Consider the following 14,286-nt stretch of genomic DNA (forward strand, 5'->3'; position numbering starts at 1 on the left):
GGGATGGTTGTGGCAGTATAACGAGGGAGAGTCTCTGTTAGCAACTATGCATATTATCTTATGTGTACCGCCATCTAAAAGGGTCATTTTATGCCTGTAATCTGATTGGTAGCTACTGTTAAAGGGATATTCCTTATACAGCTCCCTGACAATTTCGAAGACATCTTGTAAACCCTTTATATGAGATACGCAGTTCCTTGGCAACCAATCAGAATCCAGCTCTCATTTTCAGAGGATGTTAGCGCTGATCTAATTGGTCGCTGTCTCCCGGTCGTTTATTTTGTGAAGCGATAGCCTTGTGGCGATGAGAGCAGAGCACTACTACCGGGGCACGGCCGGCGATGGAAGGAGACCTGCCGATAGTGAGCACTTTCCTCCTCCCCGGCTCCAGTTACCTCCCCTCCCCCCCGTGTGACAGCCCCCTCCTCCTTGTTTGCTGCTGGTGATGCGCCCCGTGCTCTGCCATACTGCAGCCTGAGAACTTCCCGGCCGCGGAGGAGCAGGTAAGACGCTGAGGCAGCAGCTTCTCCTCAGGTTCCTCCTTCTCAGCACTTCCCGCAGCCGTTTGGGCGAATTCCTGGTGCCAGGTGGTAAAGTGCTGCGGAGATGGCCGCTTCTTACCTCCTAGAATACATCCAGCCCTCGGGAGTCGCAGGGTTGGCGCGGGCTGCAGCGGGTCACGTGTCTGCACAGGCGACCGTTTACCCGTGAGGGAACTAACCTCACACGGCCACTTACCGCCGCGTATAGCATTGGCCTGTGACTCCACTGGGCGGCTTCTACCTGTGCGATAGTCTATGGGAATGTATCAGCCATGGAGAGCACTACACATACCAGGAGATGGGGTCACTGCGGTTACATTACACCGTGTCTATGGATGATATGGAGATTATTACATAGTACATTACACCGTGTCTATGGATGATAGGGAGATTATTACATAGTACATTACACCGTGTCTATGGATGATAGGGAGATTATTACATAGTACATTACACTGTGCCTATAGATGATATGGAGATTATTACATAGTACATTACACCGTGTCTATGGATGATATGGAGATTATTACATAGTACATTACACCGTGTCTATGGATGATATGGAGATTATTACATAGTACATTACACCGTGTCTATGGATGATATGGAGATTATTACATAGTACATTACACTGTGCCTATAGATGATATGGAGATTATTACATAGTACATTACACCGTGTCTATGGATGATATGGAGATTATTATTACATAGTACATTACACCGTGTCTATGGATGATATGGAGATTATTACATAGTACATTACACCGTGTCTATGGATGATATGGAGATTATTACATAGTACATTACACCGTGTCTATGGATGATATGGAGATTATTACATAGTACATTACATTGTGTCTATAGATATTATAGATTAGATTATTGTGTCTAGATGTTATGGAGATTATTATTACAGATTAGATTACACTGTGTTTATAGATATAATGGAGATTTTCACTGTCTATAGATGATATTATGGAGACTATTATTCCATGTGTCTATAGATGAGATTATTATTCCAGATTACATTGCACTGTGTCTATAGATGACATTATATAGATTATAATTCCAGATTACATTGTGTCTATAGATATTATTATTCCAGATTAGATTGCACACTATCTATAGATGAGATTATTCCAGATTACATTGTGTCTATAGATGATAGTTGCACCATTGTATGTTTCTGTTGCACTTGCCCTGATTTCTGCTCCCCTCCTCTTCACTCCAGCACTTGTCGCCCACCTGATTCATTTGCGTATCTATCAGATGCCATTGTCCCCTCCCTCGCTCCTATTGTGGTGTGACGCCCCCTCCCCCCTCCAGGATACTAGAGAAAGTTAGCTGGCTGATACTGGAGGCAGTGGGGGAGATTTACCAAAACTGGTGGAAAGGAAAACTGGTTTAGTTACCCATAGCAACCAATCAGAGTCCTCCTCTCACTCTCCAGAGGAGCTGGAATCTGGTTGCTATGGGCGACTAATGTGTTTGGGCGGAGGTCAGTTCTTCTATGCACCTGCGGCTCTCCAGCTGTTGCAAAACTACAACTCCCACCTTGCACTGCTGTAGGCAGTCTGGGCATGCTGGGAGTTGTAGTTTTGCAACAGCCGGAGAGCCTTGGGTTGGCCATCCCTGTTCTAGGCGGACACTATCTAACTGCTGATTGCACCCTTGACCTTCCTGGCTCTGGCAGCTAATTGGTTAATGTAAATGTCTTACTGGGCAAATGGCGTGCGGAGGCTCAGCGTCCGGCTCCCCTCTGGAGAATACCTCTGTAGTCATCCGGGCAGTGACCAGAAGACGCCATCGTTATCAGTAATGAGATCATTGCTCGAAACAAGACGATCACTGTCATCATTTCTTGTCTGTGGTTCTGGTACATCTGATTAAGGGCTGGTGATCGGCATGGATCTGATGGTGGCTGTTGCAGTGGTCAGTACCAGACGGACTACTATAAATGATTCGGCTGCAGTCGGGTCAGGGAGGGTGTGAATGAGCCCGTATAGTCGCCCCTCTCTCCAGGGCAGATCTCTGTGCCACCTGGGGCCTCATGCACACCACTGTAGCTTCGGTCCACATCCGATCCGACACATTCTCTTCAGTGGGGCCGCAAAAGATGCGGACAGTTTGTTACGGACCGTGTGTCAGTGAAAAAAATCATGACATGCGCTACTTTGATCCGTGATGAGGACCAAACGCGCCCAATGAAGTTTACAGTACGCACGGCATCCATGTTTGGTCCTTTTTTCACTGACCACTCATAGGAGATGCTCTGGAAATGAATTTTCAGCAGACCATGGATTATGCATGACGCAGTGAGGACAGAAACGGACACACGGACCAAACGCGGATCCTTCACGGATGAAGTTTTTCACTGATGTTAAACTGACACAGAGATGTGGATGAGATTGTGAGCTAAGAGCCAGACGTGTAGACTACACAGAGATGGGGTATAAGGGCTCATGCACACGACCGTTTGGGTTTTGTGGACTGCAAAACGCGAATCTGCAAATAATACGGATGACGTCCGTGTGCATTCCATATTTTGCAGAACGGTACTATCCTTGTCCGTAATGCGGACACTAATAGGAAATGTAAATTTTTTAATTTTTTTTGTGGAACGGACATACGGAAGCGGAATGCACACAGAGTATCTTCCGTTTTTTTGCGGACCCGTTGAAATGAATGGTTTCTTCCTTCATACGGTTCGCAAAAAAACAGAACGGACATGGAAAGAAAACCCGTTGGTCTGTATGAGCCCTAGTTGAAAGCTCAGCAGCTGTTCTGTGTTCTGACCTGCAGGAGGAGAGCGCTGCATTTACGTGGGGAGGAGCGATCATTACCGCCACACACAGGTGTGAACACCGGCCTAACAAAATCCTTTTCTTCCCTGACATCATCGGTCCAGGGGAGAATCAGGTGCCACCATACATCATAGCGGGCATACATCCTGCCCTTTCTTAGAAATGCCTATTCTTGTCTGCAAAATGGACAAGGAGAAGCCATGTTCTATGTTTTTGCAGGGCCGCAGAACAGATGTGGCCTTGCGCTTGTGTGACTAGCCTCTTTTATTGTGTCTGTGGTACCGGCCACGTCTAATGGTGGAAGAGGGGAGCTGGATGTGCTCACAGTGGCGTCTGGCACTGGTTTATTACCCTCTCCCATGCATGCTGGGCTCCGGTAAGTGCGGTAAAGTGAAGATCTACCGTCTTACTGCTCGCTGCCTGGAGATCACTCGCAGGTTCTCGCTCCTAAAGGTTTTATTGCAGCCCTGTTGGACACCAGCAGAGTTTAGCATTTTGGGCCGATGCCATTGTAAACGTGTAAGGACTGTTTGTCCTGGGCGACTCCATTATATCTCGCAGAATGCAGTGGCTTTACTCGGGTTGTAATTTAACTCCAAAATGCCAAAGCCACACATGGGTGTGCTGTCTGTATCTTTTACGGCCCCAATGAGATGAACGGGTCCGCATCTGATCCGCAATAAACACGGTCGTAGATGATAACGTCTAGGTGCATGAGCCCTTGTGATGCATTCACCCAATCGTATATATGCAGACCTGTAAAAAATACGGGTGACTTCTGTGTAACGTCTATGTTGCATCCGTTTTTTTTTTTTGCAGATCCATTATAACAAGTCCCATCCTTGTCAGCAAAACGAACAAGAATAGGACGTTCTATATTTTTGTGGGCTGTGGAACGGACATGTGGATGCGGACTACACATGCTGTCCAAATTTTTTGCAGCCCCATTGAAATGAAGGGGTCTTCATCAAGTCTGCCAAAAATGCGGATCGGAGGTGGACCAAAAATGCAGTTGTGTGAATGGGGCCTTAGGTGCCCGTGCATTGTGGACCGCAGCACGGGGCGCACTCAGTCGTGTGAGTGATCCCTTATTCTGTTTGGTTTTAGTTGTGGATGAAGTGTGTTCCACAGGTTACACGCTGTCTGCCGGGTCCTGAGTGACGCGGACCGGTGCCGGGTCACAGTATATTCAGCCGTGTGGAGGATTACTGGTGAGAAATCAGATGGCGGCACAGTCCCCCATTGTTTTGTCATGTGAGGGTCCTGCTGTGTGAAATGCAGCTATAGGCTCTGATGTGGAGGACATAACAGGGTTTCTAGTCGTGCTGGGCAGAGATGTGGCACAGGGAGATGTCATACCAACCTTCTCGCCCCATAACTAGCAGCAGCTGTCAGCCAGTGCATGTGTGAATGTGCCCTTAAAAGTATTTCAATACACCGCTGGTAGTGCACAAAGAAAACTGAACAGAGCTGATGTGTGTAAATTCACCCTTATACTTGCATCGTATTTAACTAATGGAACTGAATAAAATGAACGTACAGGACGTTGGTCTTCGCACCCTTTTTATATCTACTTTTGAGCTGCTGTGGTGACACGGTCAGGCGAGGGGCAGGCTTCCTGTCTCCGTGGGGCACTGCTGTTCACTAGGTGTTAATGACGTCTCCCCCTCTCTGCTTTGATCCTGCCTAATCCAGGTGCTCCCGCTCCACATTTGCTGTCTTGACTAGTTACTACATATTTCAGGAAAATCTTTTGAAGTTTTTCCTTTTTTGATCTGGTAAAACAATGAACACATAGTCCTACTGCGAAAGAGGAGAGAATCCGCCAGGCGGTCATATTGCATGTCCTATGAAAATAGAGATTTGTACGATTTGTAAATTGCTCCTTTTTGACTGGAATGAAGTTTATTTGGGGATGGGGCTGAAGGCTGGACTCACACACTCTTGTGTTGCATGTATTTTAAGAGTACGACCAGATGGCGTTGCAGGCTCAAATGAAACTATTTAGGACCCCACTGTATTACTAATGGCTGTGTGCAGGTGCTGTGGCCCATGGACTAGTGGGGTCCTAAATAGCTTGGCTCGTGCCCGTAGTCATTTGCAGTTTTTCTTTTTTAACACATAGATGTAACATCTTCTACCTGGAAAGATTTGCGTTTTTTGTGCATTTATGAAAAAGCAGCTTGGGAGCCCTCCCTTACTGCTGCCCAGTCCCTTGTCATATAACGTGCCTTAAATTGGACCTGTCACCATAATGTGCTGTGGTCTTTGAGGCAGTGTATTATAATGACAGGTATGCTGCACTTCTTTTATCCCAAATGGCACAAAAAATGTATTCATGAGGGCAGCGTGGGATTTTTAGATTGATGGCCTATCCTTGGTGTCAGATTGGTGGGGTCTGACTCTACTCATGTGCTCTGTCAGTGAGACCAGCTGATTGTGGGAGTGCGTCCTGTCAGACCCTGCGCAGTCTCCTGAGGACTCTTTTGACCTTTTCTTCTGACCCCTTAAATGTCTTGGCCCTTGTGCTGAGTTTAGTAACCAGGCATATACAGCACATGGCTCTGGACTGATCCTCCCAAAGCCCTGTAATGCACAAGCTGTGTCGTAGAGACTGCCTTTTGGCGTCACGCGAGGGCAAGTCACATGGACAGCATTCAGGCTAATCAGATGATCTTTTCTCATTGTCGTCTTAGTGAGGCCCTGTTTCTGCATAGACTATACTATTCTGACTTGTGTGAACCTGTCTTACTGTGATATGTACCTGTGAAGGCTGCCTTACCTGTCATTTACTTGTCAAAAAGAAACCGTAAAACTGAGTTAGAAGTTTGTACTGTTCAACCCAAGAATTAGGCTACATGCGGTAAAGATATAGGCAGAGGAACAGCCTGTCGGAGTTCACCATATAGGACTGTGCACAGCCAGACCCCACTGACTATATAATGGGATTCGGCCAGTTTCCGGCATGATCGCCGGGTGCATCAGTTCTTGTCTGGCCAAAACCCGGCCCTCATGCTGGAAACCAGCTGGATCCCCACCTGACCACTTTGTAGTCAGTGGGGTCGGGCAGTAATCTGCTAGGCCAGATCCGGTGAACTCCAGACGCTGTTCCTTTACTGGGCACCGCATGTGTGACATTAACCTTATAATGACGTTACCGGTCAACAACCGTTTTATAACTGTCAGCCGACTCTCCCATACAGTACATGCTCAGTGCGACCAAGTGTGTATGTGATTTCAATGGGCAGAGGAGAACACCTTAGGCTACTTTCACACTAGCGGCAGGGAACTCGGGCAGGCTGTTCTGGCGGGTGAACAGCCTGTCAGATCCGTGCTGCCGCTAGTGCACTCGTTCCTTGCCGCTAGTGTGAAACTGAAGTGTGAAAGAGTGGTCTTGAAGAGACAACCCGTTTTGTAAGGTAACGTTTCATTATTTGGGTCAGTGTTAGAGATATGGATGGGTTGAGTGGGACATTTGATGTGTTGGTTGTGTTGCTGAAGATCCAGGGCTTGGAGCAGAACTATGGGGTCTCTGTTGGCATTTATTACATTTTGTAACCTCCTCATTTGATGTTGGTTCTGGAAAATTCAGGCCAGAAGCGATTTGATGCTTTGCTGACTCCTAAATCTTACATGTGGTGATGAAATCTAAGGCTGGGTTCACACTTGAGCGTTTTACAGCGCGTTCAAACGCGCTGTAAAACGCTCAACACGTGAAAACCAATGCTTCCCTATGGCCCTGGTTCTCACTTGAGCGTTTTACAGCGCGTTTGAACGCGCTGAAAAACGCCCTACGCTCAAACAAGTTCTTGAGCTTCTTTGGGGCGTTTTGACGCGCGTATGTGGCCATAGGACACTGCAGTCAATCACACAAACGCGCGTTTACTATTGCAAAAAACGTGCATAAAAACGCGCGACAAAAACGCGCGTTAAACGCGCATATCAAATACGCTCAGGTCTGAACCCAGCCTTACTGCAAGTCTCAGCTTTCCTTCCCTGGACTGGGATTTTTTTAAATTCTGTGCGAGGCAATAAAATATTAATGTTTTAAAGCACCTTTGAGCTCCCTTGTCGTGACACATACATTACACTTTCATTTCTGCCATGCCGGGAGGCGGGCAGAATAAAACTACGACAGAATCCGCACTGAAATCCGCAGGTGTTCACAGGCAAATCTGTGTGGTCAATCCGCATCAATTGGTGCGGATTTTCTGCATGCGGATTTTAGTAAGTGAATGAAGAAAATCCACCCTGGAAAAATAAAATAAATTGACATGCTGCGGATTTTAAAATCTGCACGGAAAAAATCTGCATCGTGTGCACTGAGAATTTCAAATTCTCATAGAATGCAATGTACATGAAATCCTGATCGTGTGCATTTAGCCTAAGGGTGCCTTCGTACATGGCGGAAATCTCCACCAGAATATCCGCACGTGTGGATTTTGTTGCAGATTTCTGTGCTGAATTCATCGCCTATTGAAATGAATGAGACCTCCTGCTTTAGAAATAAATGCTAAACCCGATTCTTCACACAGCAGAGTTATTCCGTAGTGGAAGACAGGGCGGGGGTTGACACCGTTCAGCCTCATAGGATAACGGGTGGGAGTCTTCATGCTGCGTATGTTTCCGCCACATGTGAAGGCTGCCTTAATGGTTTTTTGACATTTCACTGTCAATAAGCTCCCTTTAGTGTGGAGATGCTGTGCCGCGCTGCCTGTACAGACCGTACACAAGCTGCGGGCCGCACTGCCACTGACTTTCTGCAGAAGGAAATCTGCTGCAAAGGATGAAGCCTGCAAAACTGCCATGTAGATGTACCGTAAATCCCCCATCGCATGACAAGCAATCGGATTGATACATGACGTCTGGTAAATTTGGCACATCCTGCCAGACATTTTTCTTTTCTTTCCACCTCCTCACGGCTGGCTAATGTTACACCAAATATTGGCAAAAAAACGTCATGTTAAATAAGAAAACACACGGGCAGTCACCGCATCACAAACTGCTGTAAAAATGCAAGTGGTTTTTAGGTGGCTGTTTTATGGCACAAAAAATAAAAAAATAAATGTGTAAACCCAGCCTATGATTCCTTAGCCGTGCCTCTTTAGAAAACTGCTTAGTGAGGCTTAAAAAGTTTGTAAACCATGTAATAAATTTGGCGCATACCACGTGCTGCCTGCATTCTGCTCGCCTACTAAATCTCTCCCATTCTTTTTCTTTTATAGACCTAAATCTAATTCTTGAGACGTGCCACAGATCTGGAGGGGTGGAGTGGGTATATGTCCATTTATTAGTCTAGAAGTAGATTGCTGTGTGTAGACTTTATATTTGCTGACTAGAGCTAATATTAAGCAAGGGCAGAGCTTCAGTTTACAGGCAGCCTAATTTTATACTCTCTTGGGGCAAAGTCATTTCTGAGCCTTGACGTATGGCAAGAATGTCATTAGGAAGCTCCCCGGAGAGCCATTAGGAAGTAAAGTACAGCCATCGGGGAAAGGTTTGCCCGTGCCACCTAGCATTGCCTAATTTAATGTATGTCCCGTCTACCCCCTCATTATTTAACCCTATATGTTGGTGGCTGCTTCATGCAGCTGTATTTCTATTTTCCCCTTGCCAATGTAAGGAGCTGGTCCTATGGAAGAAGTCTTAAACCCTTGGGTGGGCAAATCTGGGAAACCTGAAGGGATGTTGTAACAGAGTATTGTGGCATGCCTAGAGACGGCGTGTGATACATGAGTGATAAAACGGCATAGCCGGCAGTTTACAGTGCCACGCCAGCAGATTTTCTCTAAAGGGTCCAGTCACACGTTCGTAGTGCATTGCGGATCCGCAATACACCCGGTCGTCACCCCCATAGAAATGCCTATTCTTCTCCACAATTGCGGACAAGAATAGGACATGTTCTATTTTTTTCCGGAGACGCGGACCGGAAGGCGGCGCGCTCCAGAAATGCGGATGCAGAGAGCACCTAGTGTGCTCTCCGCATCCATTTCGTCCCCATAGAGCAGGGATGGCCAACCTGAGGCTCTCCAGCTGTTGCAAAACTACAATTCCCAGCATGCCCACACTGCCTATAGCTATCAGCCTACAGCAAAGCATGGTGGGAATTGTAGTTTTACAACAGCTGGAGAGCCACAGAGAATGAATGGGTCCGCACCCGTTCTGCAGAACGGATGCGGACCCATTTGCGGACTTGTGAATGGAGCCTTACACAGCTCAAGCGTTCCTTCCTGGCAATGGCCTGCTCGTCAGTGGATGAGACCACTGCTATTACATGCACAGTATGGGGAGGAGTGATCGTTATGCCATCGCTCGTCCTCATACAGAATCCTTGCTGCCAGCAGCAGAGCGTGATTAGACAGCAAACCATTTAGGAGACACCTTTACACAGGCAGATTATTGCTGACGAGTGCTCCTCTGGACAATATTTGGCAGTGTGAAAGCCCCTTTATCAGATCTCTAAAGTTGGGAGAGCAGGGAGGTGAACGTCCGCTACCTACTTCTCATTTCTGCAGTTTCAGAAGTTTATTTCCATGTAATGTGGAAAGTGTGTATGGAGTCAGAGTTTCCGAATTTTTGCCTGTCGGCTAATGGCTTTATAAATATTCTTTTACACTTTATTTTAAAATTACTTTAGAAATCTGATGAGAAACACTAATAGTTGGTAGCAGCTGGCAGCAGCTTATCTCTCCAAGAACAGCATAATTGGGCAGTTGAAGGTCAACCTGACACATGCTGTCAGATGCCCCTATACATATTAGATGGTCATCCGGTCCCAGTGAAATGGATGGGTTAGGCCTACACACATGTAACATGTATAGCTAGCTTTAGGTTGTGTTCACACCTGCTTCAAAGCCTTCATCGCAGCTTTTGTCTCAGTTGAATGAAACAAGAATACTACATGCTGCGCTAGTTATTCCTAAAGGACGGCGGACATCATGATGGACCTGTTATAAGTCAGTAGGGACACCGGGTACAGGGAGTGCAGCACTGGGTCATGGTTTCCCTTTTTAGTGGACCGAGTCAGATACAAATAGGGCCTAAAATGCCTACACCTAAGCACTATTGCTGACTAAGCTAGTCTGCCCAGTGGTGGTGCCAAGCACTGGGGCTGTATACATTTCAGTCCATTGCTTATATATAAAGCTGATAGGTCAGCAGTAAGGCTAGGGCTGCACAGACATTGCGCGACCAAGTGTAACAGTATTGCAGGGCAGCCATAGGAATGAATGGGGTCTGTTCTGGCAGTGGTTTTCACTGACTGTTGATAGGAGACGCTCTAGAAATACCTTTTTTCAGCCTAGCGGTGCATGTAGAATATGGATGAAACAAGGACGACAGAAAAAACACTCTCGGAGCAACAGCAGGCCTATCTCAGACATGGTCACTGATGAATCCCTGACCTTCTTGTCACAGATGTTGACACCAATGTGTGAATAAGGTCTGAAGCCGACCTTGCACGTTCTACTTCTGTCCGTGCGGTCGGCTGACATACTAATGTGTGTGTGAGCTCCCAGCTCTCCCCCGACAGATGACGTCAGGAGAGACAAGGATCAACGAAATGACCATCTTCTCCTGATCCTTTTGTTCTCCTGGCAGATAAGCTGCCGCCAGAAGTGTCTAGTTCTCTGATCTCCTCATAGCATACATAGAAACGTCCAGCCAAACATGTATGGGGAAGTCGGGAGAGGCGGCAACCATTGAATGTGTATGGGCACCTAAGTGTGCCAGTCACTGAGGAGACTGTCCTCATGAGATTTACATTGATAAATGATATATCAATCTGCTCTATAACCACTGCATTTTCAATGTGACAGGTTCCCTTAAAAAGGATTTGGTCCCCAGTTCTATCTGCCTTATCTGGTAACCGGGACATGAGCAAAACCATTTGCTTTGCTGAAATCAGTACGGGGCAGCTTCAGCGGAGCGCAGGAATCCACTCTATGCCGTGCACGGGCTCAGGAGTCCTGTGTCTGCCCTCCCCCTGCTGATAGGAAGAGAGCACCCTAAATACGAGGACACCCCGGGGCATGCTCTGTATGGAGCATTATGCTTGGGGTATCTGTTACCCTCACATAGGACTGGAAGACACAGGAGCGCATCTGGTCAGGACCTCGGTCACATGAGTGCGGAATCGGTGGCACGACAAAAGGGTCAGTACTGCCAAAACTCTCTTCCTTCCGCAGATTAGCTGAGACTAGAGTTCAGGTAAAGCCCAGAGAACCCCCTCAAGGCTCTTTTGTGTTCAGTCCTCTGAATTCCCGCTTTTGGTAGCTGTCATTACATGAGTTTCACTGTCTTTGATAATTCTTTAAAGAGGGATATAATGGCATGCCATGACATGGTTTGGGCATAGATGAATGTAACTGGCATGCTTTGTTATTGCTCACCTGTCTGGCTGTGAGCTTCTCTGATAATAGGTTCCAGGTATGTTGTGTGTGAGCGTTCAGAGAGCGCTGCTATGGGGTCACTTAATACACTCCCCCTAATTTCACACAAGCGTTAAAATCTTCTATTGACTATAATGGGACCCTGTGGAGATCCGGCCTGTTTCCAGCATTAATGCCGGGATTTGGCTGGACATAAACCAGTGCTTGCTGCTGTTCTTGCCCAGCCAAATCCTGGCTCTACTGCCGGAAACAGGCTGGGTCTCCGGCAGGGAAAGGCAGTATCCGGCTATGCCCGGTATGATGAACTCCGGCAGGCTGCTCCTCTGCTGGAGGCTTTTAACCATAGTGTGAAACTAGCCTTAGGCTACTTTCACACCAGCAGAGCTCAGTAAAAACGCTTCCGTTACTGATAATACAACAATCTGGATCCGGTTGTATTATCCTTAACATAGCCAAGACGGATATGTCGTGAACTCCATTGAAAGTCAATGGGGGATGGATCCGTTTTCTATAGTGTCAGAGTTAAACGAATCTGTCCCCATTGACTTGCATTATGGGTCATGACGGATCTGTTTTGCTCCGCATCCCATGACGGAAAGCAAATCGCAGCATGCTGCGGGTTGCTCTCCCGTATGAGATCACAACCGAATGGAATGCATTATGTTAGCGGAAGCGTTTTTCTCCGGTATTGAGCCTCTATGACGGATCTCAATACCGGGAAATATTAACGCTAGTGTACAATTGAAGCCTTACACTTTGAACTGAGACCAAGCAGGTTTGAACCTTTTATACAGTCTCTGACTGGATCGAATGGGAGGAGTGCGGACACCATAAAGATGGTCAATAGGTAAAAATACAAAAAGGAAGAGAACATGGATCGCACATCCACAAGCCAGGCATTGATCTATTTGCCTCTATGCTGATAACCTGTCCATACCCTGGCCTGGCGTAAAGCAGCCGGGGAACCGGAGAGCAGGTAAGTGTGGCCCTCATTAGGTCATACACGCGGTGGGGCATACCAGAAAACTAGAATCCTGCTCTCCATTTCCCTCTTAGTTTGATATTGCAGGATGAGGCAGTATCCACAGGTACATCCGGGCAGCGCTCATAAGACGTCTTTGCTTCATCAGCTTTGTATGATTAAAACTGTAGATTAGCCCGGCATCTGAACGCTGTAAGGGACTTATGATAATAAGTCGGATGATAATTTATGTAGTGGTGACCTAGTGCTCTTAGTACATGCAGTGCGTGGTTTTATTATTACATAATCTAAAGGGATTGCTGCAGATAGTAACTTGTACTGGTAGAAATATTCGCATGGATTTAACCTTACCTCACACCCAGGCTGGGGCTATGCAACGACGTGCCGCCCGACCATTTGTCTGGAACTTGCTGTCTCCCGTCTGTTTTAGAGCTGGGATTTTGCCTTGTGGTCTATAATGGCATGAGGGGCGCTATTACCGTGATTAATGTGGTCCATAGTGTGTAAATAGAAACTCTTAGACCCCTAATGCTAAATCACGGGCATGAAAACCAGGCACGGTGTGGCTGTGAGGTCCGATTTCTCTCAGCCATGTGACACAAACGCTGAGAGGGATTATTGTGAATGTACAAACTCCAGGCACGTTTCCCCTACTCTGCTAATGGGATACTATGTAGGTTCAATGCATCGTTACAAGACCTGAGAGATTCCTTAATCGTTAACCAGCAGCCGGCATTAATGTGAATGGAGACCAACTGGGATTCCACATGATCTAGACAGAGCATTCCATGCTCAATCCGATTCCATTTGGAGCTATGTATTTCCACGGTCACCGGCACAGATGGGTGGTCTATGGCGCTGCCTAGGGCAGCGCTATAGACCACCCTTCTGTGCTCACTGCTAGGTGGAAGTCTCCGCCTAGCATATTGAGGAGAAGCCTGGTACGTCTCCGGCAGTAAACAGGCAAGGGGGAACATCGGAGCAAGGAAATGCTCCACTCATACAGTATGTAGTAAAAGAATAAAGCATAGCTTATATCCAGGTTCAGCAGAGAACCCCTTTAAAGGCGTATGGGGCACTTTAGTTTATTGGCTGCATGTTTCCGCCCGGTATATTTCTAACGGGCTATGTTTCTGGGGTCAGCATCTGGGCCAGACTTTCCGGTAACTTTGGGTGGGATAATTAGTCATTTCTGTACAGGTTTCATACCTCATTGTGGTAATCTTTTGTTCTTTGCCTGTTTATTTTTAGCACTTAAGATGCGCTGATAGAAAATACTTAACAGCGTGGCCTGCAGTGTGATGGCGAGCAGCGTGCCTGTGCTGACATGGAAGGCATTCCTCCTAGAGTAGCCGATGAAAGATTACCAGACTGAATTCTACCTCAGCCGCTCTTCCTGGCCATAGGCTCACTTGTCCGCCTCCTTTTTAAAAAAAAAAAATATATAATAAATGATTTCACATTTCCTTACTGGCCATGTTTCTGCAGGTGTACAATAAAAAAAAAATCCTCTCACTACTACTGACTTAAAGGGGTTGTATCATCTCAGACGTTGGGGGCATATCA

At 46.8% G+C, this 14,286-nt stretch overlaps 1 protein-coding gene across 4 annotated transcripts in view; it reads left to right on the forward strand.

Moving 5' to 3' along the window:
* The first annotated feature begins 378 nt into the window (after positions 1-378).
* SEMA4D (semaphorin 4D) overlaps positions 379-14,286 on the forward strand; it is a 78,260-nt gene continuing 64,352 nt past the window's right edge. For 3 of the 4 annotated variants that reach the window (XM_040416954.1, XM_040416955.1, XM_040416952.1), the window contains exon 1: positions 379-503. The gene's annotated coding sequence lies outside the window, so the exon portion shown is untranslated. The remainder of the gene's footprint in view (positions 504-14,286) is intronic. The other variant, XM_040416953.1, reaches the window with a different exon arrangement.

The sequence above is a fragment of the Bufo bufo genome, chromosome 2 (assembly GCF_905171765.1).
Source record: "Bufo bufo chromosome 2, aBufBuf1.1, whole genome shotgun sequence".
Classification (NCBI taxonomy): domain Eukaryota; kingdom Metazoa; phylum Chordata; class Amphibia; order Anura; family Bufonidae; genus Bufo; species Bufo bufo.